This window comes from Balaenoptera borealis, assembly GCF_965194805.1.
Source record: "Balaenoptera borealis genome assembly, chromosome: 10".
In the NCBI taxonomy this organism is placed as follows: domain Eukaryota; kingdom Metazoa; phylum Chordata; class Mammalia; order Artiodactyla; family Balaenopteridae; genus Balaenoptera; species Balaenoptera borealis.
This window is the reverse complement of record NC_138874.1, coordinates 61,482,713-61,509,436: the sequence shown is the minus strand read 5'-3', so window position 1 is coordinate 61,509,436 and position 26,724 is coordinate 61,482,713. Positions and strand designations below refer to the sequence as shown.

At 41.7% G+C, this 26,724-nt stretch overlaps 1 long non-coding RNA gene across 3 annotated transcripts in view; it reads left to right on the top strand.

Moving 5' to 3' along the window:
* The window catches only part of LOC309604601, a 99,200-nt gene that overhangs the window by 4,141 nt on the left and 68,335 nt on the right, over positions 1-26,724 (top strand). For 2 of the 3 annotated variants that reach the window (XR_014230920.1, XR_014230922.1), the window contains exons 1-2: positions 10,471-12,796; positions 19,065-19,173. This is a non-coding gene — a long non-coding RNA (uncharacterized lncRNA). Of the gene's footprint in view, positions 1-10,470; positions 12,797-19,064; positions 19,174-26,724 lie in introns of those variants that run through there. The other variant, XR_014230921.1, reaches the window with a different exon arrangement.

Sequence of the window (26,724 nt, the reverse complement as noted above, 5' to 3'; positions counted from 1 at the left end):
TCAGGTCATATTCCCCGGCTCTTGAGTGTTTCTCAGTTACATAGGCTCATGGCATGTGGGTAGTCACTCCATCTCTGGCATTGGAACTACCTCCCCATCAATGGGTGCATCTGATCTTTCCCCTGTACAATTTTCTAATCAGGAGCTAGCTGTCCTAGTCCCAGCTGTAGTGGCCCCAAACACAGTGGGTCCTCTGTGATTGGAAGTCGCTATTCAAGCAGTCAGAGTCCTGGTGTCAGCCATTTAAAGCAACTGTTCTTCCAAAACAAGCACTGAAGGATGAATCTCAGTGCAAATCTCAGAAAGCCCAACTCCACCCCCTCTAACTCATCACTATGTACACTACATCCCCCCCTTCCCCCTACTGACACCAGGTCACGTTGTCCACAGAGCATAGCACAGCCAGGAAGGCAGCTGGGTCATCTGTAACCAAACTGCCTGGATTTGAATCCTACTTTGCTATTCATGAGCTGTTGGCCTCTGTTACTCCTCTGTTCCTCAGTTTCCCTGTCTGAAAAAGTGTGGATAATAATTACCTTCAATCATTATTATGGAGATTGCGTGAGTTAATATTGGTAGCCTTGCTTAAGACAGTGCCATACACACAGTGCTATATGTGATGATCAAAAAAACAGCCCATCAAATGCTAAGTCTTCTTTAGACATAGCTGTTAGCTTCTAAGCCGTCACATCTGCATTTCCAAAACCAGAAAAGGAAAGCTGTCAAGGATAATGACAGGCAGAGGGGGAACTGAGCAAAAAGGAAACCTGGAAAGGACCAATCAAAAGGCCACTACGTGTCCCATTCCAGGAAACAGCCTTGAATCTATGCTAGCTCCCATGAAGCCAGGATCTAAAACCTCGACCCCCACCCAGAGAAATGGAGACTTAACAAGAGAGAATTAACAAGCTCTGCCCATTAAAAAAAAAAAAAAAAAAAAAGAAAAGAAAAAAAAAACAAAACACAGAAGTCCCTAGCTGTAGCTACTGAGACACTTCCCGGAGGAAGGTAGCTGACTTTTTATCAGATGTGTCACTCGGCGAAATAATTACTGGCACTAATGGTACAATAGCAGTATGCTCAGAGTACTATTTACTCATGTCTGTTCCATCTTTCAACTTCAAAGTGCCCACTGCCTCATAGAGCACATCAAAGTGACACCACTGTTGTTACGGACAGTGGCCTAACGCAAGACACAGAAGTCAAGTGATTTCTCTAGACAAGCAAAAGAAAAGATAATCTTTCATGGAGAAGCAAGGCTTGTGTGTGTGTGTACATCCTGAAACTCCATCTTAATTCACAGGTTGGGGAGACGGAATTGGATTGCAGATTTATTCACCTTCAGGAAACACTAGAATCTGAGGAAGGCGAGAGCTGATGAGACATGGATGAATAAAACCAAGAAAGAGGTTACAGAAAGGGCATGGTTTTTCTGGTTTTACCAGCAATTTGTCCCCATATTGCTGGTGACCAGACCTCCTTGTTAAATCAGAAAAAGTATGGAATCGATTGTGGCTAAGAGGACATGGTCTTTTACCTCTACTCCACTTCAGCAAACTACTTGTACCTCCACACCTTTATCTGACCATCTCCCTCCACCTCTCCTGCCATTCACTGCAAGAAAGTGACATCGAGACACCACAGCATCCTTAAATTCCTTAACTTTGGATAAGACTCCCCATTAATCATCTCCATCCTGGGATTTCTTCGACCCTCCCTGCGTTGTTAATGTGGGTCGATCACATCAGCTGCACTCTCTTAGATGCCTTAGTTTCATCATCTTCTTCACCTTTTGCTCACTATCCTGCAAATATCACATATTCTGGATCAACATAGCATTTTCTCTTTGATTCTATCTCCAATCTCATGTCGAGATTATGATAACCACGATCATGGACTACTTTACATGCTTAAGATTTCCAAGCTCACCTGAGCCCATATTTCTCCATAATCCATTTCCTCATCTCTGACCAGTTGCTTTCCATATTTCTATAGCAGCCCTTGGTGAAGTTCAGTGTGCATAATAATACCCAGTTGAGGGGCCTATTAACATACACATTTCTGGGCCCTCTTTCAAGAGATTCTGATTCAATAGATCTGGGATGCAGGCTAGGCACTCATAGTTCTGACAAGCTTCCAGGTGATATTAATGACATCTGTCCACGGGCTGCGCTTTTGAGTAGCACTAATATACAGCCCCTGGCACACTGTAAACTTGCATTATATAATTGCTTTAAAGACCTCAACCCGTTCCTTTCCCCACTTCAGCTGACCTCTTCTACTTGGCAAAACTAACAAAAATTACTGTAAAATACAAATGCTTTTAACTTACTTTCTTGCCCTCCTAAACTTATGTTGTTTTTACCCAACTCTAACCTTTCCCTTCATGTATCAAAGGAAGAAGTAGTGACTTTGTTGCTAGCTTCTTGAAGTAGAAGGGACAATGTGAGGTTTACAGACAAAGACCTGGGTCTGGTCCTTAGCTGACTTACTCTACGATTTGCCCTCAGCACCACAGGGAAATAAAAGCAGGAAAGATTAGGGACTTTTTCCTGGCCAGACCGAGTCTAGAAAATGGGAATGTGCATTGCAAATGGAATAGTAGCAAGAGCAAGGATTCTGGGGCCAGGTGGACCTACAGTTATATACAAGCTCCATCATTGCCTACCTGCGTGGCCTTTGAAAAATCATCTTAACCTCTTCTCCTAAATGCTGTTTTGCTGATTATTGTGGATACAAATCTTTGACCACAACTTTAGCAGCACAAGAAATATAACTTTATTTTTCTCCAATGTTTAAAGCCCCCACTTGGCTAGGGGACAAATACTCGATATCAGCCATTTCAGGGATTTCCCTTTTCTTTTCCCAAGGTTTTTTCTTTGTTCTTGGGGACTCATATAGTTTTAAGGTTTGGGAGGATGTCTCATCCTGGATTAGTCAAGATCTATCCACACTGACATCTGCTGAGATGCCCATTTCCATCCAATCTTTTGTTGTCAGTCCATGCAGGTTGCCCCTGAGTCAGGTCTCATGCATGAACCCAAGGCCTCATCAGACCCACCCCTATCTGAGCTAGTTTCATGCCCGTTGTGGGTATCCAGGAGCCAGTCTGCTTCTCCCTGGCTTTCTTTGGCTATCAGAAATTTGGTGGGGCTCTTTAAGACCTTTCCCCACTTCCATGCCACTCTCATCTTGAATCCTTCTACTGTCCTTGCGTCTTGTTGGGACACCAGGAACTCTGTGAGGCTGCCAGTAGCCAATCAGCTTGGGAACACCAGGGTGTCATTCCTACCCAGGGCTTCCTGCTCCCCAGGGCTCTAAAGGAGAATCAGAGACACAACTCTCTTGGTTTTCAGATCCTCTATATCTATTTATTTTTGAAAATTAAAGGCATAGCCTCTTTAAAACCAAAAGCCTTTTCCTCCTACTTCCGTAACATTTATTCTATGAATCAATGAATGCCACAAGGGAAAAGGCTAGTGGGTACAAAGATATTGTAGGAAAAATGTCAATTAGTATTTCAGAACATCTCAGCCACATGTATAAAGTGGGATATGATTATTTTTAGGCTTACTATGAGAATTCAATGCCATAACACAGGTTAAGTACATAGCAGTGTCTGGTTTAAAACAGAAACTAGATAAATATTATTTCCCTTCCCTTAGTTCTTCCCACCTTTCTGACCATTTGTCTTTTCCTCGATGGCTTTTCTTCCCCTACACTTTCCCTGCCTTTTATTTAAAATCTAGTGGTTCCTTAATTGTTATGTATTCATCTCCCCAAACTTTCTACTTTTTGTAGTTCTCCTAAACACCCGCAGACACCTCACACTCATCTGGTCCAGAACTGCACTTGATGTTATTCCCCCAGGTTGCTCCTTCATCTTGGATTTCCTTTGTCAGTAATAGCACAACATTCATGACTCTGCTTAAGAGAGAAACCTAAGCATCAATATTGATATCTTCATTCTGCTCCCATACCTCCCACATCTAATCAGTTCTCAGTTAATGAATATTTCTCCATCCTGACCCCTCCTATCTATTCTCACAGCCACTGGCATAGCTAAGGTCCTCAACAATTCATATATCTTTTCCTCCTAACTGGTCCCCTTCCTACCTTCCTGTTTCTGGCCACCCTCTAGCCATCCACTGACAATATTCTATTTCTAACACTTAGATGTCATTTTGTGATCCTCTCAGATCAGCTATTTACACAATGGTGCTTCATTCCCTACCAGTAATGGTATTTAAAGGCCTTGGTTATCTACTGTCAATTTTCACGTCCATTTTAAATCCTCTCTTCTTTCCTTTCTCCTCTGTTCTTCACCCACATACCAAATCGGTGCTCAACATTGGTGTTCTAAAAATAAACTTGAGGGGACGACCAAGTGTACTGTGACACAAGAACTTTAGTACTACTAAAAACATTAGAGGTTTGGAAATGCATATAATATATTAATATATATTTATTGTAAGTATACAATATATGTAAAATTGCTTTTAAAAAAACCTCAATTATTTCCTTTTCTCACCTCAGCACACCTCTTCTACTTCGCAACAGTAACACAAGTTACTATAAAATGCAAACTCTTTTAACTTTCTTATAAGTTACTTTCTCATATACATAAGAGTATATATTATATAATATATAGTATATACATAATATATGGTAGTGAGTTCCTATAATAACGTCACATTGATAATGGAAAAGAAAAAAGAAAAAGGGATAAAGAAAAAGCTAAGCAGCAGTACCGTATCTACACTGTTGATCTAAAACAAGTAGACTTCCAGATGCTTCTCCAGCAAAGATGGGTTTATTCGAGATCAGCAGAGAATTGTAATTTAGAGTGTGCAACCATGGCAAGCCATGTGCTAGTCCTTGCTTGGCAAGGAAAAGGGAAACGAACAGTTTTATGGAGGGGAAAAGGAAGTTGGGAGGGCTATAGTAAACAAAAACGTCCATGGCTTTTCATTGGCTGAGTTCTTGCCAGACATCTTCTTTCTTCCTGTTGGGCTCTGCTATCCTCGCAGGGAGTGAGAGTGTGGTCTCTTGACTCTATTTAATTGAGGTTTCAGTTTATTATTATTATTTTTTTACACTTCTCCCTTTCGATCAAGATCTTCCTCTAAAAGTATCACTAATCAGGAGTCAGGTTTCCCAGTTTCTGTGGCTTTTTGTCCCTCAGTGCCAGGAAGGACCTTGCCTGAGTGTAGTGTTTCACATGGGAGGGAAAGCGTACAGACTGGAAACCTACTGAGGTAACATTTGAGTAACGAGGAGGGGTAGGAGGGAGAACTTTCGAGAACTTTTTATCACAGACGTTGGAGATCATTGAAATGTTATGTATCATCATCAAAGATTTGGTGGCCAAGTTCCAAGGGGCCTGGTCGGGATATCTTGGGAAAGCTGTCTCATCAGATGTCATGTGCTTCAATTCTGGGAAATCTGTACTTTCAGATCACCAGATGATGTGCAGGCCAGTCAGGGTTTGGTGCTTTCTTTAAGTGTGTCATGTGAATCCAAGAGTATATTCCTTGGAGTTTGGTGGCATAAGGGTTGGTTAGCAGTACTTGATAGAGGCCTCTCCAGCAAGGTTGAGGCGAGTTCTTCTGGAGGTATCTTTTCCAATACACAAAATCTCCAGGAGGTAAGGTGTGATGCTTAAGGTCTTTGTCTCTAGGGAGTGAACTGTGAAAAGATTGCTTTACCAAAGCATGGTTATTTATTTATTTATTTGTTTATTAAAACATCAGTTTTATTTATTTATTTATTTTTGGTTGCGTTGGGTCTTCGTTGCTGTGCACTGGCCTTCTCTAGTTGGGGTGAGTGGGGGCTACTCTTTGTTGCGGTGCGCGGGCTTCTCATTGCAGTGGCTTCTCTTGTTGCGGAGCACAGACTCTAGGTGCGTGGGCTTCAGTAGTTGTGGCTTGAGGGCTCTAGAGCGCAGGCTCAGTAGTTGTGGTGCACAGGCTTAGTGGCTCCACGGCATGTGGGATCTTCCCGGACCAGGGCTCGAACCCGTGTCCCCTGTGTTGGCAGGCGGGTTCTTAACCACTGTGCCACCAGGGAAGTCCCAAAGCATGGTTATTTTTAATAGAAGCAATTAGACCTTTATAATGTTGTAGGATCTCTCCTTCTATAAGTTGTGAGTCAAAAGAAGAAGGAGCCAATTGTATTGGGCATCCTATGACCATCTTAAAGGGTGAGATTTTATGAGCTCCAAAAGGGGTAAATCTGAGATTCAGAAGGACCAATGGCAATGCTTTTGGCCAAGGTATTTGGAGGGCTTCTACAATTTTTACCAATAGTCTTAATAATGCCTTTAGTGCAGTAGAATAAACCAGAGGATTGAGGGCGGTAAGCACAGTAAAACTGCTGTAAAACTGGGCAAATAGTACAGGCTTTTCCAAGTACCTGCCCAATAAAATGGGTTCCTTGATCACTGTGAAGTTCAAGAGGACTTCCATAGGTAAAAATAATTTTTTCCATAAGGACTTTATCCACAGAAGACACAGTAGCCTGTCTGCAAGGGATGTCTTTAGTCTAGTGTGAAAACAGACTGTGACTAAAACATATTTATATCCATGAGACAGAGGAAATTGTATGAAATCCATTTGCCAGAACTCCAATGGTCCATTAGGCAGTTTAAGATGTCTGGGAGCAGTACCAACAAGCTTCCCTGAGTTGTATTTTAGACAAGTGGGACAAGTGAGGAAGGTACCTTTTGTGGCCTTGTTAATGTTTCCCCACCAATATTGATTCATGAATACTATAATTTTGCCTGTAGACCAATGGTTTAACGCATGCAACATTGCTGAGAAGTGGGAATTTTAGCCTCCAGTAGGACGGGGTTGTTATTTGGTCCAAACCAGAGCTTTCTCTTTTTATCAAACCAACAATTGTTGAATTCCCACTCTTGTTTTTCCTTTTCTGGGTCCAATTGTTTGGCTTCTCTAGCCAGTTTTCTAAAGCTATCATTTGAGGAAATATCCCTTTGGACCATGACAGAGGTTTGGCTGCTGTTAGTCCCTTGTATTTCCTTGAGGAAATATCACCAAGGTGATTTCCTTTAGCTCCCAGAGAGTCAAAGTTTAGAATGCTCTGGAATCTTAATAGCTAAAGTGGCAGGTAGAGTATTGCATCCAATGATTCCTGAACATAGGGGTCACATTAAATTTTATTTCTGCTGAAAGTAAGGAAGTCACATTGCTTCTACAATATTCCAAAATCATAAGCTACTTCAAAAGCATATCTACTATCTGTATAAATATTGGCAGTTTTATCCTTGGCTACAAGCCCTTGTAAGAGTGTATAATTCAGCCTGCTGGGCAGAAGTAGCCATAGGTAAAGATGCTGCCTTAACAACATCAAAAGGAGTTGCAATAGCACACCTGGCGCAATATTTGCCATTGTCATCTTTTACATAAGAACCATCAGAGAAGCAGGAGAAGTCACTTTACTCAGAGGAGCTTCCTGTAAATCATCACAAGGGGTCAGGAGGTGATCAGTTAGCGTTAAGCAGTCATGAGGAATTTTGTTAATGATGGAGGGGAGAAAAGTAACTGGGTTAAGGTTACTACAACATAAAAGGATTATGTGAGGAGTAGTTAACAAAAGGACTTCATAGGAAGTGAGGCGGCTGACTGAGAAATGTTGAGTGTGAGGAGAATTCAGGAGGGCTTCTACTGCATGAGATACAAAAACAGTTAAAGGGGATCTCACCACAATTTTCTAGGTGGTATTAATCAAAAGGGCAATAGTTGGTCTATGGCAAGGGTGGTATCCTTGTGCCACAGGGTCCAGTTACTGGTTGTGATACCCTATGGGTTGATGGTGGTCCCTGTGTTTTGGGGTGAGTGCCCCAAGAGCATTCTCTTCCCTTTCATATACAAAAGGAAAAAGAATCTCATAATTGGGATGCCCAAGGGCATGTGGGTTCATCAAACTCTCCTTTAAGGCCTTGAAAGCTATGTTGTCCAGTTTTCCCCATAAAACTGGGTCAGGGTTGTTATAGCTTAGTAAAATATAGTGAGGTTTGGCCGTAAGAGAGAAATTTGGAATCCAATTTTGGCAATAACCATATAGCCCAAGAAAACTTCATAGTTGGCACTCAGTTTTGGGTTTGGGGAAATTTAAGACATCATGAAGTCTATCTGGGTCTAGATGTATCCCTAATTCTGATAGCAGATGCCCTAAATATCAAACCCGGGTTACAGAAAACTGAAAAAAAATTTTGGTGACCTTATGTCCCTTTAAGGTTAAAAGCTTTAGCAAGCGGACACTCTTCCTGTGAGAAGGCTTGAGAAGGAGAGCAAAGAAGCAAATCATCCATATATTGCAACAAAATAGAACCTCTAGGGAACTTTATATTATCCAGATCAGCCTTCAGGATTTGTGAGAAATACAAAGTACTCTCAGTAAAACCTTCAGGCATTACTGTCCAGGTGAATTTTTTTTTTCTCAAATGAAGGCAAAAGGTATCGGCTAGCTTCATCAACTGAAATATTAAAGAATATTATCTACGAACTACGTAGATCAGTTATAGTAAAGAATTTACATCCAGTGGGAATGGATGCTAGCGAGGCAGGAGTGTTAGAAACAACAGGGTGTCCAGGGATGACAGTGTGGCTTAGTGCTCAGAGATCTTCAACAAATCTCCACCCTTGGCCATAGGTTTTCTCACCAGTAAAATAGGGGTGTTACAGGGACTAGTGCAAGGCACAATGAGGCCTAGAGACTTGTAATCTTCTATTTTGGACTTTATGCCTCGAAGGCTTCTTTACTCATTGGGTATTGATTAATTCTGGGAAGAAGTTTTGAGGGATCTATTTGAATCTTGACGGGAGGTGCACTGTGAATTTTGCCAATACCAGTTGGAGATTTTGCCCATAAGGAAGGTGGTAGCTGATTCAATAGGGACAGATGGTCACTGTTTTCAGAATCAGCTCTAGTACCATCAAAGATGGAATAAATAAAACATGTCAAAGGGTCATTTAATTCACCTAGTTGGCTGATTAGATGACTACTGCCAAATTCTAGAATTGCTTCCCCTTTTGAGAGAAAGAAATTCTGGCATGATACTTCTCTAAGAAGTCTCAGCTTAATACATGCATAGGGGCTGAGGAACTAAAGTGAAAAAATTGTGTATCTCTTAAAGGGTCTAAGCAAAATGGAATAGGCTCAGGGACAGGAACCTCTTGAGCTGCATTAGAGATCCTCACTGTTTGAACTGTTTTTGAACTCCAAGGCAGGGGCTGCTTTACAATAGTGGGGTTGAGCACCCGGCGTGTGGCTCTGGTGTCAGTTAGGACTGGAGTAGATTCATCCCCACTCTGGAGAAATGTCTCTCCAAGCTGATTAAGAGGGAAGATTGGGAAGAGCCCCTGTACTTCCTCCGAGCCCGTCATTAGAATTGGGAGGGCGTTGGAAAGGCTGGTTAGAGGGTTGAAAGTGCCTAAGGCACTTAGATTTGTAACAGTCCCTTTTCCAATGTCCTGGCTCTTTGCAATAATAGCAGAAACTAAAAGGGTTTTGGTTCTGTTTAGGAACCTTCATCTGCTGGGGTTGACGATTAAGAATTTTGATGGTCTTCCATTTTGGTGACTTATCTAGAGTGTGGGAGAGCTGCTTTGCCAGATTCACTGAATCTGGAGTGGACACAGTTTGCCGTTCCATCCTGGTCCTTTTCAATGGAAGAGAAAAGTCCCGGTTCAGCCCATTAATAAGCATAGAGTTAAAAGCTATGCAGGTAGAATCAACACCTGAAGGAAGACCCGAATTTTCTTTAAAAATAATCTGCAGTTGATTGTAATCATCATGAACAGGTTCACAAGACTTTTGTGTGCAAGCCTGAATTTTGTTCCGATCAACAAGCTTTTGAAAGCTCTAGGAATTGCTTGATGAAGTTGCCTAATGATTGCCTGGGCCTGGTCATGGAAGTTAGCGAGCTCCCCGGTCGTAATTCTAGAGATCTTCCAGGATTTTCCCAGTTAGCGTTTTTCATCCAATGCTAATCCTGGCCTTCACCAATAAGCATATGAACCAGCCAACATAAGTCAGAGAGACTCGGCTGCTAAGTTTGAATGACTATATTAAGTTCCTCAAAAAATAGATGAAAATATTCAGTTACTTTGGGGAAATCTTTGACTATGGCTCCCAGTTCAGCTTCAGTCCAGGAAATATAAGAAATAAAGGGTTTAGCTTCTGGAGCCTCAGGAGGCTTATGTTTAAAGGGATAAGGTCTGACAAGTTCAGAGGAATAGGTAGTGGGAAGAATTTCAGAGAAAAGGGGAAGTTCTGGTGAGAAACTTAATACAGGGGAATTTAGGGTATAGAGGAGGCATCATAGGCAGGAAAGAGGAAGATGGCTCTAGCGGCAGAGCCTGGCCATGGAGCCAAGGGAGAGACACAAGATTGTGCTGGCAGGGAGATCAGCTCGGTGCTTTGTGACCACCTAGAGGGGTGGGATAGGGAGGGTGGGAGGGAGGGAGATGCAAGTGGGAAGAGATATGGGAACATATGTATATGTATAACTGATTCACTTTGTTATAAAGCAGAAACTAACACACCATTGCAAAGCAATTATACTCCAATAAAGATGTTAAAAAAATAATAATAATAAATAAATAAATAAAAATAAATTAAAAAAAAAAAAAAAAGATTGTGCTGGAGGGAAAATCTGAGGCGAAGAAGCCAAGGAAAAGAGTCTGGGGTTTCAGGAAGCATCTTATCTTTCTTTGTTGGTTTGCCTCAGTTAATCTTAAACTCTTATTCTTCAGAGAGGCAATTTCAGGCACCTGATAAAGTTTGGAAGCCTCAAACTATCAATCAAAATAGGCATACCACTCCGTTCTGGAAATGTTGAAGTTATTGTAATCCAGTTTGGTTTTAAGGAAATTAAGTTTGGGGATTTCAAACGTTCCCCATAATGTCCATTGATATTCTGAATTGCCTTTGGTCAGGCTGGTCCATTTAGTTGGAAATGCACATGAGGAAAGACTGCAGTTTTTAAACATAAAATCGGCCAGAGTCCCTGTAGGAGGGGTGCCCTCAAAATATTTAGATAACTGAAATTCCATTTCTCAGAAATCTTTCTCCAGAGTAAAAGAACAATTTTCAAACAGCCTAAACAGCTTACACCACAAACAGCTCAATTCAAACAGCTTGCAACTCAGCCTGCAAGCTAATACCAGCCAGTTCTAAGGAAATAGCTTGGTCCTGGAGAAGCCAGGTCAAAGACTTTTTCAGCCAGTTTCCAGAGAACAGCCTCTATTCCGAAGGAATGGGCTGATGGCTTCTCAGTCAGCTTCAGCTGAAATAGTCTGATCTGAGAATCAGACTGAAGTGCCAAATGAATACTTGCATACAGAACAAGACCTTAACCAGAAAGAGAAAACCTTAAAATAGATCCTAAAAAAAGAGTCTGGAGAGCTTCAAATGCAAAGAGGGAATGAGCTTGGATCCGGGAGAAAGACATACGTTTGAGCTCTAGGGTTGGCAGTGAGAGAAGCAGTGAGTAACAGTGGGCTCAGCTGTGGATATTGTACCTGTTTGCTCACCAGCCTGGAGCCTTTGGGGGGTCTTCCCTGTCCTTGTATGGGCCACCAAAATTTTGACCTAAAACAGACAGGCTGCCAGATATTTCTCCAACAAAGATGAGTATATTTAGGATCAGCAAATAATTACAATTTGGAATCTGCACCCATGGTGAGCCACGTGCAAGTCCTTGCAGGGCAAGGGAAAGAGAACTCTTTTTTTTTTCCCATAAATTCATTCATTTATTTATTTATTTTTGACTGTGTTGGTTCTTCATTTCTGTGCGAGGGCTTTCTCCAGTTGTGGCGAGCGGGGGCCACTCACTATCGTGGCCTCTCTTGTTGCGGAGCACAGGCTCCAGACGCGCAGTCTCAGTAGTTGTGGCTCACGGGCCTAGTTGCTCCGAGGCATGTGGGATCCTCCCGGACCAGGGCTCGAACCCGTGTCCCCTGCATCAGCAGGCAGACTCTCAACCACTGCGCCACCTGGGAAGCCCAAAGAGAACTCTTTTATAGAGGGAAGGAGGAAGTTGGGAGGGCTGTAGTAAACAAAGAGTTCATGGCTTTTCATTGACTGAGTCCCTGCCAGGAAAGAAGATGAGTCTTTCTTTATCCTGTTGGGCTCCCTCCCTCTCTGTTCTCCTGACTCTATTTAATCGAGGTTTCCGTTAATTTTTTTTTTTTTTTTTTACAACATCATCATAGTGTTTATTGCATAGTCCAGTGCTTGAAACATAGTAGATTCTCAACTAGCAGTTCCTGAGGAAATGAATGTGCCCTTGGAGGCTTCGCTGCTGCTCTCCTCTCTGCCTTGCTGGGACATCCCAGTGTGTGAAGATCACATGATGCCACCACCTTAGGCATGCTGCTGGGAATTTCCCACTTTCCCATTTGTTTTCTACCTGGCACAATCATACTCATTTTTCAGGCTCAGCTTAAATATCAATTTCTCTATCAAGCCTTTCTTGGCTTTGTAGATCATTTCTCTCTTCCTGAGAAATTAATCCTTTCCTTCTGTGTACTTCCACACCCCTTGGTGAATGCATTTTCCAGGTGCTTTAGCACTAAGGATTCATTATTTGGTATATGTATTATATCTTACTCTTTCATTACAAAGTGAGCTCCTTGAAAAGCCTTTTTTCTTTTGATTATAGCATCAGCCTGCATAGGAGACACTGTGAATTTTTATTCAGTTTAGCTGGGTAGAGAACTTGAAGGCAAGAAGATTAAGAACTGTTAACTCAATCGTACACATTGAACAGGTATGCCTGGATTTAATTTTTAAGCAAAATATATGGTTTGCCTTTCCAGGATGTTAGAATCATCTTTACTTCGTACTACTTCCTTCCTCTTATTGGCTCATTTGTCCCAAACATAAGGAAAATCCAGGTCCTTTTTCCCCAGGAGTTTTTGAGGGGACAGCAGACTTCAGATCCATGGATTTCTTGCCTCCAAAACTTCCAACATTCCAGTGAACAAACATGCATTTGAAGACCCTTTGTCCAAATCAAAGCAGTGATATAGATCAAGTTGCAGGAGAATGGGAGACTAGTTGTGGAAGGTCAGGGGAATGTTGTCCTCCTGGCACACAGAGCTTTAGAACACAGTGGGATGCTAGTTCTGCAACCCTTCCCAAATATACCCATTTGGTTACAGTATGTTGTAGTTCCTGAGACACAACATCTGCTCCCTTTACCAATGAATGGTTGAAATACGTGGTCCAGTATTTGAAGGTAAACACATTTCCCCACCTGTTTGCACAGGGTTTCTACAAAGACAAAGGCTAACTCTTCTTATTGGCAAATTTCCTACCCCTAGCTTGAGTTCATCCTGTTGCTTTATTGTAATTTATGTTCCTCCAGGAAAATAAAAAAGACACTCCAGAAATTTTGGAAACCAATTTCTCAAGTTGCTTGCACCGAGGGACTCAAATGAAAAACTGTCCCACCATCCCTGATGTACCCTAACTCCTAAAAGAACACTATCTATAGCCCAGCTGGTCTCAACCCTCAAATGTGGAAGCTAATTATTGAAGTCACATCCTCCTTGATTTAAGATCTTTTAATGGACAGCTAGAAACTTGGCCATCACTTCACACCTGCCATAGTGTCAATCAGTTGGAGGAAAAAACCCATTTTTATGTCAATCAAGAAATCCTTGGGGATGTTGTAACCTGTTATGATGCATTACCCTTTGACCGCTGTGACTTAAAGGCTCTGGCATTAAAGAGCATGTGCCAGAAATAATTAGAAGCTAATCTTAATTGTATTCACATATAAATGGAGCATTCAGCAAGGGAGTGTTTATACTGTCTGGATGAGAAGGCTGAGGAGTCCATCTTCCTTGGTGCCACCATCAGCATCCCTATTAATCAAATGTAGTGAGTTGAGATTCAAAGTTATTGCCCTAACACTGCACATATTTAACACCAATGTGATTACTATTATCCTGTATTAATGTCCTGCCACAGGTGTTAACAAGGCCAGCATAGCAAACTGACTAATGCTCAGTGCCCCTAGCACCCTGTGGTGAAAGAGATGGATTCTCCAGGAAACAGCCATTGTGGAAAACAGCAATATATAGGGCTGAGGCTGGCCTTACACATCTTAGTGGTTACAAAAATGTCTCCCCAACCCCTTGTGAGTTATAGCTCACTAAGGTATGACACTGAATCACCTTATCTCTCCCAGTAACTGCTCTGTTGTGCCTGGGCTCAGGGGCATTCATCTGAATGACACCAACCTCAAAATCGGAATTTGGGCTTTAAATCTTGAGCGTGTGATGTTTTTCTTTATGCGCCAGATTTCAGAGAGCCCAAAAGAAGAGAGAGAATCACCAACACGCACCTGGCTTGCACTTGTTCACAACTCATCTTGGCCATTGCAACATCCTGTCCTTAGAATGACCTTACAGAAAAAAGAGAGCTAAAGGGAATAGATACAAAAATGAGAATGGCTGAGGAGTAAATAAAACAACAGGAAGGCAGCCAGGGGCCGAAGTGCCCAGACTGAACCAGAATAAAACAAATTCATTATACTGTAAATTACTCGCACTATATGGGAGTCTATTACGAGGAGTTTGTGAGAAGTGGGAAAGGGGGCGTGGATTCCAACTATATTCAGAGCCCATGGACCACGCTAACATCTCCAGAGCCAAAGAAATCTAACTCCTGATGGATTGTTCACGATTGTAGAGGGTGAGGAGAGTAGGTAAATTAAACCCTCAGGTAGCCCCATCTGTGGTGTGAAGTATAGTACAGGTCTTTCTTCTGCATTTGGACTGAGAATGCCTGAGGATAATTTGCCATCCTCAGGGCCCAAAACAGGGCCAGCCAGAGTGTCTAGTGCTCAGTATATTTCTGTTGACTTCCAGAGGATTGTCCTGAAGTGTTAAAGCACTTAGCACATAGTAAGCGCTCAATAAATATCAGTGATTCAGTAGCTGACCAACCACTTCCTGCATGGAAGCTTCCCCCCTCCACCATGGATGTATAATCCACATGACAAGATATATGAGCCTTCTCATTCTCACATGACTGCTTCATTCATTAATTCTCACTCCATTCATCCATTTAACAAATATTCATAGAGCAGTTCCTATGTGCCAGGCACCATCAATCACATGTTCTGGAGTCCATAAAAAGCTTTGGCATCAGATGGACCTGGGTCAGATCCCAGCTCTGTGATACTGAGCTTCAGTTTCCTCATCTGCAAAATTAGCATAATAATAATTCCTCCCTTGAGATACTGTGAGGATTAAAAGAGCTTGTGTAGTGAGATATTTGGTGCAGAGCTTAACACATGGTAAGCTTTATAAATGCTTAAATAAAGCCTAGCAGTTTCAAGGCTTCACCTAAATCCAGGCATCACTGTGACCCTTACCCTGCTTTACACAGCCCTTGTTAATTCTGCTTTCCTCTGAACTCAATTAGTACTTATTGTCTGTTCTATCAAGTTTAGGTCTTGGCTTTTTGATTCACTTAGTAGCCTTTCTTCCTTGGCCTATTATTCCATGCATCTCTACCTTTGACTCTGCCCATGGAGAGATATAATTGCAGAGGTGAGTAGATGACTCATCTACCCAGACGATGAGTAGGTTAGGAGCTGGGGACTGAGTCTAGATGAAGATCAGTGCAGGAAAAAGCTCATCTTCACAAAGGTAGAGTGAGGCTTGATGAAAGATAAATAGAATTCTTGCAGGGGAAAGCAGGATGAAGCCCAGAAAGGAGAGGAACAGATGTGTACCTGATGGCTATCCCAAAGAGAGTTGGCATATTCTATAGTGTGAGGAGTCCCCTAGAGCATGGGGACTCTTTGGAGGGAAGTTGTGTGAGGACAGAGGTTCACAACACCTGGATGGGGAAAGACAGTTCCCATGTGAATTATGGGCCACTCAGCGTAGTTGGGGGCCATCCACAGTCATGTTTACCCAATTTCTTCATCCCTAATCTTTAACTCTTGTTGGATATAAGCCACTTTCGTTTCATTGGTAGGAAGACAATGCCCCATAGTGACTCTGCCTCTGCACTTCCTGAGACCCTTGGCACATCTGGATGTCCAGTCATAGGCTGGGATCCAAGAATATAATTCTAAAGAACAGACTGATTAAAGTAGCAGAGAAAGAGCAGCAAAAAAGTAGCAGAAGGAAATAAGAAAGAGGCAGTTATGGCCCCTGAATTTCATTGTTGTTTTTATTTTTAATTTTTTTAAATAAATTATTTTTATTTTTATTTTTGGCTGCGTTGGGTCTTCGTTGCTGCATGCGGGCTTTCTCTAGTTGCGGTTAGCGGGGGCTACTCTTCGTTGCAATGTGCGGGCTTCTCACTGTGGTTGCTTCTCGTTGCAGAGCACGGGCTCCAGGCGTGCAGGCTTCAGTAGTTGTGGCACTCAGGCTCAGTAGTTGTGGCTCGTGGGTTCTGAAGCGCAGGCTCAGTAGTTGTGGCGCACGGGCTTAGTTGCTCCGCGGCATGTGGGATCTTCCCGGACCAGGGCTCAAACCCATGTCCCGTGCAATGGCAGGTGGATTCTTAACCAAGGTGCAAATCAGGAAGCCCAAGCCCCTCACTGTTGTTTTTAAAGTGGGATTCTTAACCCTCTGAAATTGTGAGCAGTTTTATGTGGGCATTTTTTTCTCTAAGAAGAGGGTCAGTAGATTTCATCAGATTCTCAGAGCACTGTGAATTACCCTTGCCTTGCTTTGCTCAGAGGAATGATGGGGGATGGTCTATGATCCCTTCACATCCACTGAACATTCTCAAGGGCTGCCACTGGGGGCAGGAAGGGAAGGACAGAGAATATAGGGCCAGTTCCACCCCACCCCACCCTACCCCCAACTTCAGTAAGAGCAATTTTTAAAACTTATTTTTTCATATAGAAATAGGTTTACACTATACAAAAGTTGGAAAAAATAGCTAGAAAAAATGAAGAGTAAGATTATCTAACTGCAGAGGGTCCTCTTGTATCCACTTCCACCTTGTAGGCAGGCATCCTGTAACAGAGGACCTAGTGTCGACTCAGTGTCCATGGTTTCATCCTGGATTGCAACCACACAACATACTTTATGCTTTATTGATTTCCCAACTGATGACTCCATTTCTCATTTCCTGTTTTCATTCTTGCTATGTGGACAATGTGAGACTTATTGAAGACTACTGAGTGGCATATGAAAAATATTTGATTAAATCCTAAATGAAAAAAAGTAAAACCCAATTATACAAAAGCTTCCTGAGAAGTAATGAATAAAAGGCAAATTATTTGAGATGTTGCACATCTTTATGATTCTCCTGGTTATTTCTGGTGGCTGCTGCTGCTCTAGCCATCATATCTACATTCCAGCAGGAACAAAGTAGGAGGAATAAGGAGAAAAGGATATTGCCTAAATCAGGTAGCAAAAACTTTCCCAGAAATCCCACAGCATGATTCTACACACGTCCCATTGGCCAGCACTTTGACACATGACCAGACCTGGCTGGAAAATAGATAAAAGGAGGTTAGGAATGGGGTTGGGGCCAGCCAATCAATAAGTGTTCCAGGTGGTAACTGAAAAGTCACTCTAACTTTTGGTCTTGAAATAGTCTATCACAGTAACCACTGAATTAAGTCAGGCCAGACTATAAAGAGAAATTTTCTTCCTTCCTCCCTCCTTTCCTCTCTTCCCTTTTTCTCTCTTCTGTATTTTCTTTTTTCTCTTCTGTATTGTAAAATCTAAAATTTCAAGTGCTGCCTTGACAACCTTGAGCCTCTTTCGGCCCCAAATGCCTAGCTGTGAGTTTCCCTGTTCTTGCCAGATATGCCCCACCTCCCCAGCCCAGCAGGAAAGCCTCCCTCCCTGACAAGTTCCCCGATCAGCAGAATCAGCTGCGCCTTACCTGGTCTTCAGCCTAATGGGTTTCACCTCCCCATCAAATCGTGAAATTATTCAAACAAGCCAATCACATCCCTCCACGTGAACGAAGGGTTACCTCACTCTCTTCACCACAAAGCCTGAATCCCACAGTCCCTGCCGGTTTTCTCTACCCCCAAGCGCAATCCTTGTGTGGTCCTGCCTGGACTGAGGTGTCCTCCTCCCCTTCTCTGTGAGTATTTATGGCTCATAATCTGCCTGGTGCTGGGTGCTCCGCCACTGTTTAGGGTGGAGGATTCGTCCCGCGTCAATGGGGTGCATGGGAGCTGATCAGAATACCCGTACTGGCATCACAACAGTGAACAAGATATACTCAGGCCTTGCCCTTAGGTGGCTTACCATCTTGTGGGAAAGATATTTACTTGTATTTTGTATTTGCTGCTCCAAATACTGGTGTAGAGTACTATGGGAGCCTGTGGTGGGACGAACAAATCTAGAGCAGAGTGTGTGTGTGTGTGTGTGTGTGTGTCTGTCTGTCTGTCTGTCTGGAGCAGAGAAGTCTGGGGTGAGAGTGAGTTACCCAGGCAGAGGGATTAGAATAGTGAGAAGGGGGGATGTTTAAGTTCAGTGTGGCTGAAGCTGAGTTTGAAGAACTGAGAATAGAGAGGGGAAAGTTGAAAAGAATTGCTTGAAACAGAAGCTGGAGAGGGACCCAGAGGCCAGGTCAAGGCAAGCCTTCTCAGCAGAGTGAAGAAGTTCAGGATTTCATGAGCAAGCCCTGGCTTGCTGCCTTCAGCAGGAATACATGGATGGACGTTTGCTTTTGGAAAGACCTCTGTGGCTTCAGTGTGGAGGACGGGAGGGCACCGGGATAGGGAACTGAAGAAAATCAGGGAGGCTGTGGCAGTGGTCTAAGCAGAGTGGCAGAACTTTACGGGAGGGGCTGTCTGTGAGGTCATGGACCGTAGAGGCAGAGAAATCCGTGGCCTCTGAGTGTGACTTTACATTCAAGGGTTTTTGTTTTGACCTTCCTCATAAGGGGCAGGGAAAGGAAAGTTACCTGCTCACATAGGACAAGGGTTCAATTGCTCACGGTACAAGTTTTATATTAGAACTCTCTGCATCTGCAAGTAAAAGAAAAATACAATTCCAGTGGCTTACACAAACTGGGCCTGTGTTTTCTTCCAGAGAAAGGTGGTTGGTTCAAAGAAATCAGATACTGCTTTTGGAGTTGCCCTCATTGTCTCAAAGTGGCTGCTACAGCTGCATCCATTCTGCATTCAAGGCAGGAGAAAGGGTAAGTGGGAAAGGCTGTGCCGACTTTATATGACTTTATGTATCTGCATAGCAGGAAAGAAAAATATTTTACGAATGACCTTTCCCAAAAGACTTTTGCTTATTCCTCACGGACACTGGCTGCCCCTAGCTGCATGGGAAGTTGGGATGGCAAGTATCAGTTTTCAGGATTCTCTAGAAGGAGGCAGAAAGCGAGAAGGGTGCTGGGAATGGCGATTCAGCAGCCCATCAATGGTGTTTGCCACAAGTGCATTACAAGCCCGGGTTATACTGGAGGGCAAAGGGGAAGCTGTGGAGGCAAGCACGTAGCAGAGGTCAGTCACAGTCGTGAATTTTATGAAAGGTTTGCTGGGAAACTACATTTAAGAAAATATATATGGTGACTACGATTCCCCTGACAGCACGACCGAGTGATTTGCAATGGACTTGCATTTCATGGCCCTGGTTCCAAGTACTGTCACTCACTCTCATGTCAGACACTTGAGTTGTTTCAAAATCACCAGGCTGGCCCACTATAAAATTACATACACGTGCACACGCAGACCCTTTAGGAGCCCCCAGCGTGTGGTGAGAAGCGTGCTTGCTCTTCTGATGGCTGTGGCATCAGCACCATGGATTTGTTTGGGCAAATGTGCTTCTTTGTAAGACTGGAACTCCGGGAAGATTAAAACTACCCTTTGCCCCAGGTCTCTTGCCGTAAGCCTGGAGTCTAAATTCCTTGAAAGCAGTTTTGTGCCCATGGTATCATGATTCTCATGGCAATCCTGCAAAGCAGGCTTTGCTCAACATTTTAGAAGAGGAAACTGACCCAAAGAAATGAAATGATTTGCTTGTGACCCTCTAGTAGTGTGTAGGGGTCAGCAGTCTGCTCCAAAGGAAGACTTCCTGGGTACAAATCCAAGCTCTTTCTAATGCTGGGTGATTCAAAAGACTTTCAAGGTAGCAGCAAAGCAAGGTCACTGAGAAATGAAGGAAGACCAGCATTGATGAACTTAATTATAATTCTAGTTTAGGAAAATCTGGAAAAAAAAGCTGTTCTGTCTGTCTATGTGCTAATCAAAGCACCCTGAAACTTAGTCACATAAACCACCAATTATCAATATTTTATTATGTTCATGTATTCTGTGGTTCAAGAACTCAGATCACAGTGGGAATGGTCTGTCTGCTCCATGATGTCTGGGGCCTCAGCTGGGAAGAGTTAATGTCTGTGGGTTACTCCAAAACTGGGGACTGAAGACTTTCAACTTACATGTCTCGCTCCTGGGCAGGGGTGACTCCAAGGCTGGGCTCAGATGGGACTACTGACTTAAGAAGCTATATACAGCCTCTCCAGGTGGCTCGGGCTTCCTTTTTTTTTTTTTTTAATTTACTTTTTATTGTATATTAGAGTATAGTAATATTGCGTTAGTTTCAGGTGTACAGCAAAGTGATTGTTATACATATACGTATATCCTTTTTCATATTCTTTTCCCATATAGGTTATTACAGATTATTGAGTAGAGTTCTCTATGCTATACAGTAGGGGTCCTTGTTGATTATCTATTTTATATAGAGTAGTATGTATTTGTTAATCCCAAACTCCTAATTTATCCCTCCCCCCACCTTTCCCCTTTGTAACTATTAGTTTGTTTTTGAAGTCTGTGACTCTGTTTCTGTTTTGTAAATAAGTTCATTTGTCTCACTTTTTTAGATTCCACAGATGAGTGATATCATATGATTTGTGTTTCTCTGAATTACTTCACTTAGCGTGATCATCTCTGGGTCCATTCATGTTGTCGCAAATGGCATTATTTCATTCTTTTTTATGGCTGAGTAATATTCCATTGCATATATGTACCACATCTTCTTTATCGATTCCTCTGTCGATGGACATTTAGGTTGCTTCCATGTCTTGGCTACTGTAAATAGTGCTGCAGTGAACACTGGGGTGCATGTATCTTTTCAAAGTATGGTTTTCTCCAGATATGTGCCCAGGAGTGGGATTGTTGGATCATATGGTAGTTCTATCAATATTTTTAGTTTTTTAGGGAACCTCCATAATGTTTGTACCAGGTTACACTCCCACCAACAGTGTAGGAGGGTTCCCTTTTCTCCACACCCTCTCCAGCATTTACTGTTTGTAGACTTCTTGATAATGGCCGTTCTGACTGGTGTGAGGTGATACCTCATTATAGTTTTGATTTGCATTTCTCTAATAATTAGCAATGTTGAGCATCTTTTCATGTGCTTTTTGGCCACCTTCATGTCTTCTTTGGAGAAATGTCTATTTAGAGCTTCTGCCCATTTTTTGATTAGGTTGTTTGTTTTTTTGATATTGAGCTGCATGAGCTGTTTGTATATTTTGGAGATTAATCCCTTGTCGGTTGCTTCATTTGCAAATATTTTCTCCCACTCTGTGGGTTGCAGTTTCGTTTTGTTTATGATTTCCTTTGTTTTGCCAAAGCTTTTAAGTTTCATTAGGTCCCATTTGTTTATTTTTGTTTTTATTTTTATCACTCTAGGAGGTGGATCCAAAAAGATATTGCTGCAATTTATGTTAAAGAGAGTTCTGCCTACATTTTCCTCTAGGAGTTTTTATGGTATCTGGTCTTACATTTAGGTCTTTAATCCATTTGGAGTTTATTGTTGTGTTAGGTGTTAGAGAATATTCTAGTTTCATTCTTTTACATGTAGCTGTCCAGTTTTCCCAGCACCACTTATTGAAGAGACTGTTTTTTCTCCATTGTATATTCTTGCCTAGTTTGTCATAGATTAATTGACCATAGGTGCGTGAGTTTACTTCTGGGCTTTCTATCTGGTTCCATTGATCTAGATTTCTGTTTTTGTGCCAGTACCTTACTGGTGTGATTACTGTAGCTTTATAATACAGTCTGAAGTCAGGGAGCCTGATTCCTCCAGCTCCATTTTTCTTTCTCAGGATTGCTTTGGCTCTTTGGGGTCTTTTGTGTTTCCATACAGATTAAAAATTTTTTTGTTCTAGTTCCGTGAAAAATGCCATTGGTAATTTAATGGGGATTGCACTGAATCTGTAGATTGCCTTGAGTAGAATAGTCATTTTCACAATATTGATTCTTCCAATCCAAGAATACAGTATATCTTTCCATCTGTTTGTGTCATCTTAAATTTCTTTCATCAGTGTCTTATAGTTTTTAGAGTACAGGTCTTTTGCCTCCTTATGTAGGTTTATTCCTAGGTATTTTATTCTTTTTGATGCGATGGTAAATGGGATTGTTTCATTAATTTCTCTTTATTATCTCTTGTTGTTAGCGTATAGAAATGCAAAAGATTTCTGTGTATTAATTTTGTATCCTGCAACCTTACCAAATTCACTGATTAGCTCTAGTAGTTTCCCGGTAACATCTTTAGGTTTTTCTATGTATAGTATTGTGTCATCTGCAAACAGTGACAGTTTTACTTTTTTTCCAATTAGTATACCTTTTATTTCTTTTTCTTCTCTGATGGCGGTGGGTAGAACTTCCAAAACTGTGTTGACTAAAAGTGGACATCCCTGTCTTGTTCCTGATCTTAGAGGAAACGCTTTCAGCTTTTCACTGTTGAGTATGATGTTAGCTGTGGGTTTGTCATATATGGCCTTTATTATGTTGAGGTAGGTTCTCTCTATGCCCACTTTCTGGAGAGTTTTTTTTTATCATAAGTGGGTGTTGCATTTTGTCAAAACCTGTTTCTGCCTCTACTGAGATGATCATATGGTTTTTATTCTTCAATTTGTTAATGTGGTGTATCACACTGATTGATTTGCAGATACTGAAAAATCTTTGCATTGCTGGGACGAATCCCACTTGATCATGGTGTATGATCGTTTTAATGTACTGTTGGATTCGGTTTGCTTGTATTTTGTTGAGGATTTTTGCGTCAAAGTTCATCAGCAATATTGGCCTATAATTTTTTTTGTGGTAACGTTGTCTTGTTTTGGTATCAGGGTGATGGTGGCCACATAGAATGAGTTTGGGAGTGTTCCTTCCTCTGCAGTTTTTTGGAATAGTTTCAGAAGGATAGGTGTTAACTCTTCTCTAAATATTTAATAGAATTCACCTGTGAAGCCATCTGGTCCTGGACTTTTGTTTGTTGAGAGTTTTTCAATCACAGTTTCAATTTCAGTACTTGTGATTGGTCTGTTCATATTTTCAGTTTCTTCCTGGTTCAGTCTTGAAAGATTGTACCTTTTTAAGAATTTGTCCATTTCTTCTAGGTTGTCCATTTTATTGGCATATAGTTGCTTGTAGTAAACTCTTTTGATCCTTTGTATTTATGTGGTTTCAGTTGTAATGTCTCCTTTTTCATTTCTAATTTTATTGATTTGATCCACTCCCTTTTTTTCTTGTTGAGGCTAGCTAATGGTTTATCAATTTTGTTTAGCTTTTTAGAAAACCAGCTTTTAGTTTCATTGATCCTTTTTATTGTTTTCTTCATCTCTATTTCCTGTATTTCTGCTCTGATCTTTAGGATTTCTTTCCTTCTACTCACTTCGGGTTTTTTTTGTACTTCTTTCTCTAGTTGCTTTAGGTATAAGGTTAGGTTGTTTATTGGGGATTTTTCTTGTTTCCTGAGGTAAGATTTTATTGCTAAAAACTTCCCTCTTACAACTGCTTTTGCCATGTCCCATAGGTTTTTGTATCATCATGTTCTCATTTTCATTTGTCTCTAGGTATTTTTTTATTTTCTCAGTGATCCATTGGTTGCTTAGAACATATTGTTTAGCCTCCATGTGTTTGTGTTTTTTACAGTTTTTTTCTTATAGTTGATTTCTAATCTTAGCATTGTGGTCAGAGAGGATGCTTGATATGATTTCAATTTTCTTAAATTTACTGAGACTTGCTTTGTGGCCCAGCATGTGATCTATCCTGGAGAATGTTCCATGTGAACTTGAAAAGAATGTGTATTTTGCTGCTTTTGGATGGAATGCTCTATAAATATCAGTTAAGTACATCTCGTCTAATGTGCCATTATAGGTCTGTGTTTCCTTATTGATTTTCTTCCTGGATGATCTGTCCATTGATGAAAGTGGAGTGTTAAAGTCCCCCACTATTAATGTGTTACTGTCAATTTCTCCTTTTATGGATGTTAGTATTTGCCTTATGTATTGAGATGCTCCTATGTTGGGTGCATATATATTTACAATTGCTATATCTTCTTGGATTTATCCCTTGTTCATTATGTAGTGTCCTTCCTTGTCTCTTGTAACGGTCTTCGTTTTAAAGTCTCTTTTGTCTGATATGAGTATTGCTACTCCAGCTTTTTTAAAATTTCCATTTGCATGGAATACATTTTTCCATCTCCTCATTTTCAGTATGTATGTGTCCCTAGATCTGAAGTAGGTCTCTTGTAGACAGCATATATATGGGTCTTGTTTTTGTATCCATTCAGCCAGTCTATGTCTTTTGGTTGGGGCATTTAATCCATTTACATTTAAGGTAATTATTGATGTGTATGTTCTTACTGCCAACTTTTTAATTGATTTGGATTTGTTTTTGTAGGTCTTTTCTCTTCCCTTAGTCTTTTGTTCTCTTCTCTTCTGATTTGATGACTATCTTTAGTGTTGTGTTTTGGATTGCTTTTTCTTTTGTGTGTGTGTATCTGTCATAGATTTTTGTTTTGTGGTTACCATGAGGTTTTGGTATATATATGTACAAGATTGTTTTAAGTTGCTGGTCTCTTAATTTCAAATGCATTTCCAGTATCCTGAATTTGTACTCCCCTCTTCTCATGATTGCTGGTTTTGATATAATATTTGTGTGTGGATGATTTCCTACCGTTATGTTTGCCTTTCCTGTTGAGCTTTCCCATTTGCAATTTTCTTGTTTTTAGTTGTGGCCTTTTCTTTTCCGTCTTGAGAAGTTCCTTTAGCATTTGTTGTAAAGCTGGTTTGGTGGTGCTGAATTCTCTTAGCCTTTTCTTGTCTGTAAAGCTTTTGATTTCTCTGTCAGATCTGAATGAGAACCTTGCTGGGTAGCATATTCTTGGTTGCAGATTTTTCCCTTTCATCACTTTAAATATATCATGCCACTCCCTTCTGGCCTACAGAGTTTGTGCTGAAAAGTCAGCTGCTAACCTTATATGGATTCCCTTGTATGTTATTTGTTGCTTTTCCCTTGTTACTTTCTATATTTTCTCTTTGTCTCTAATTTTTGTTATTTTGATTAATATGTGTCTCAGTGTGTTCCTCCTTGGATTTACACTGTATGGGACTCTGCGCTTCCTGGACTTGAGTTAGTGTTAGGAAACTTGAGCCACGTTAGGAAAGTTTGGCTATTATCTCTTCAAATATTTTCTCAAGCCCTTTCTCCTCTCCTTCTGAAACCCCTATAATGAGAATGTTGGTGCATTTAATGTTGTCTCAGAGGTCTCTTAGACTGTCTTCATTTCTTTTCATTCTTCTTTCTTTATCCATTCCACAGCAGTGATTTCCATCAGTCTGTCTTCCCGCTCACTTATTTGTTCTGCTGTCTCATTTATTCTGCTATTGATTCCTTCTAGTATATTTTTCATTTCAGTTATTTTATTGTCCATCTGTTTTTTTGTTCTTTAAAGCTTATAGTTCTTTATTAAACATTTCTTGTATCTTCTTCATCTGTGCCTTCATTCTTTTTCTGAGATCCTGGATCATCTTTACTATCATTACTCTGAAATTTTCCCCCCAACAGATTGCTTATGTTCACTTCTCTTAGTTGTTCTTCTGGGGTTTTATCTTGTTCCTTTGTTTGGAACTTATTTCTCTGCTGTCTCATTTTGTCTAACTTTCTGTTTTTGTGATCTCCATTCCTCAGGCTGCAGGATTGTAATTCTTGGTTCTGGTGTCTATGCCCTGGTGGGCAAGGATGGTCCAGGTGCTAGTGCAGGCTTCCTGGTGGGAGGGACTGGTGCCCACCCACTGGTGTTTGGAGCTAGGTCTTGTCCCTCTGGTGGGCAGGGTCATGTCAAGGCGTGTGTTTATAGGTGGCTCTTGGCTCAGGATGACTTTAGGCAGCCTGTCTGCTGATGGGTGGGGCTGTGTTCCCACCCCATTGGTTGTTTGGCCTGAGGTGTCCTGGCACGAGCCTGCAGGCTATTGGGTGGGGCTCAGTCTCTGTGCCAAAATGCCAACTTTCGGGAGAGCTCATGCCGAAGAGTATTCCCTGGGGCATCCACTGCCAGTGTCCTTGCCTCCACAGTGAGCCACAGCTGACTCCCACCTCCCCAGGAGACCCTCCAAGACCTGCAGGTAGGTCTGGCCTAGGCTCTTATGGAGTCACTGCTTTGCCTTGGGTCCCAGTGCATATGAAAACTTGTGTGCCCCCTGCAAGAGTAGAGTCTCTGTTTCTCCCATTCCCATGGAGCTCCTGCACTCAAGCCCTCCTGGCCTTCAAAGCCGAATGCTCTGGGGGCCCATCCTCCCGATGCCAGACCCTGAGTCTGGAGAGCCTGATATGGGGCTCAGAATTCTCCCTCCTGTGGGAGAACCTCTGCAATATAATTATTTTTCAGTTTGTGGGTCGCCCACCAGGTAGGTATGGGATTTGATTATATCGTGAAGATGCCCTCCTACCATGTTGTT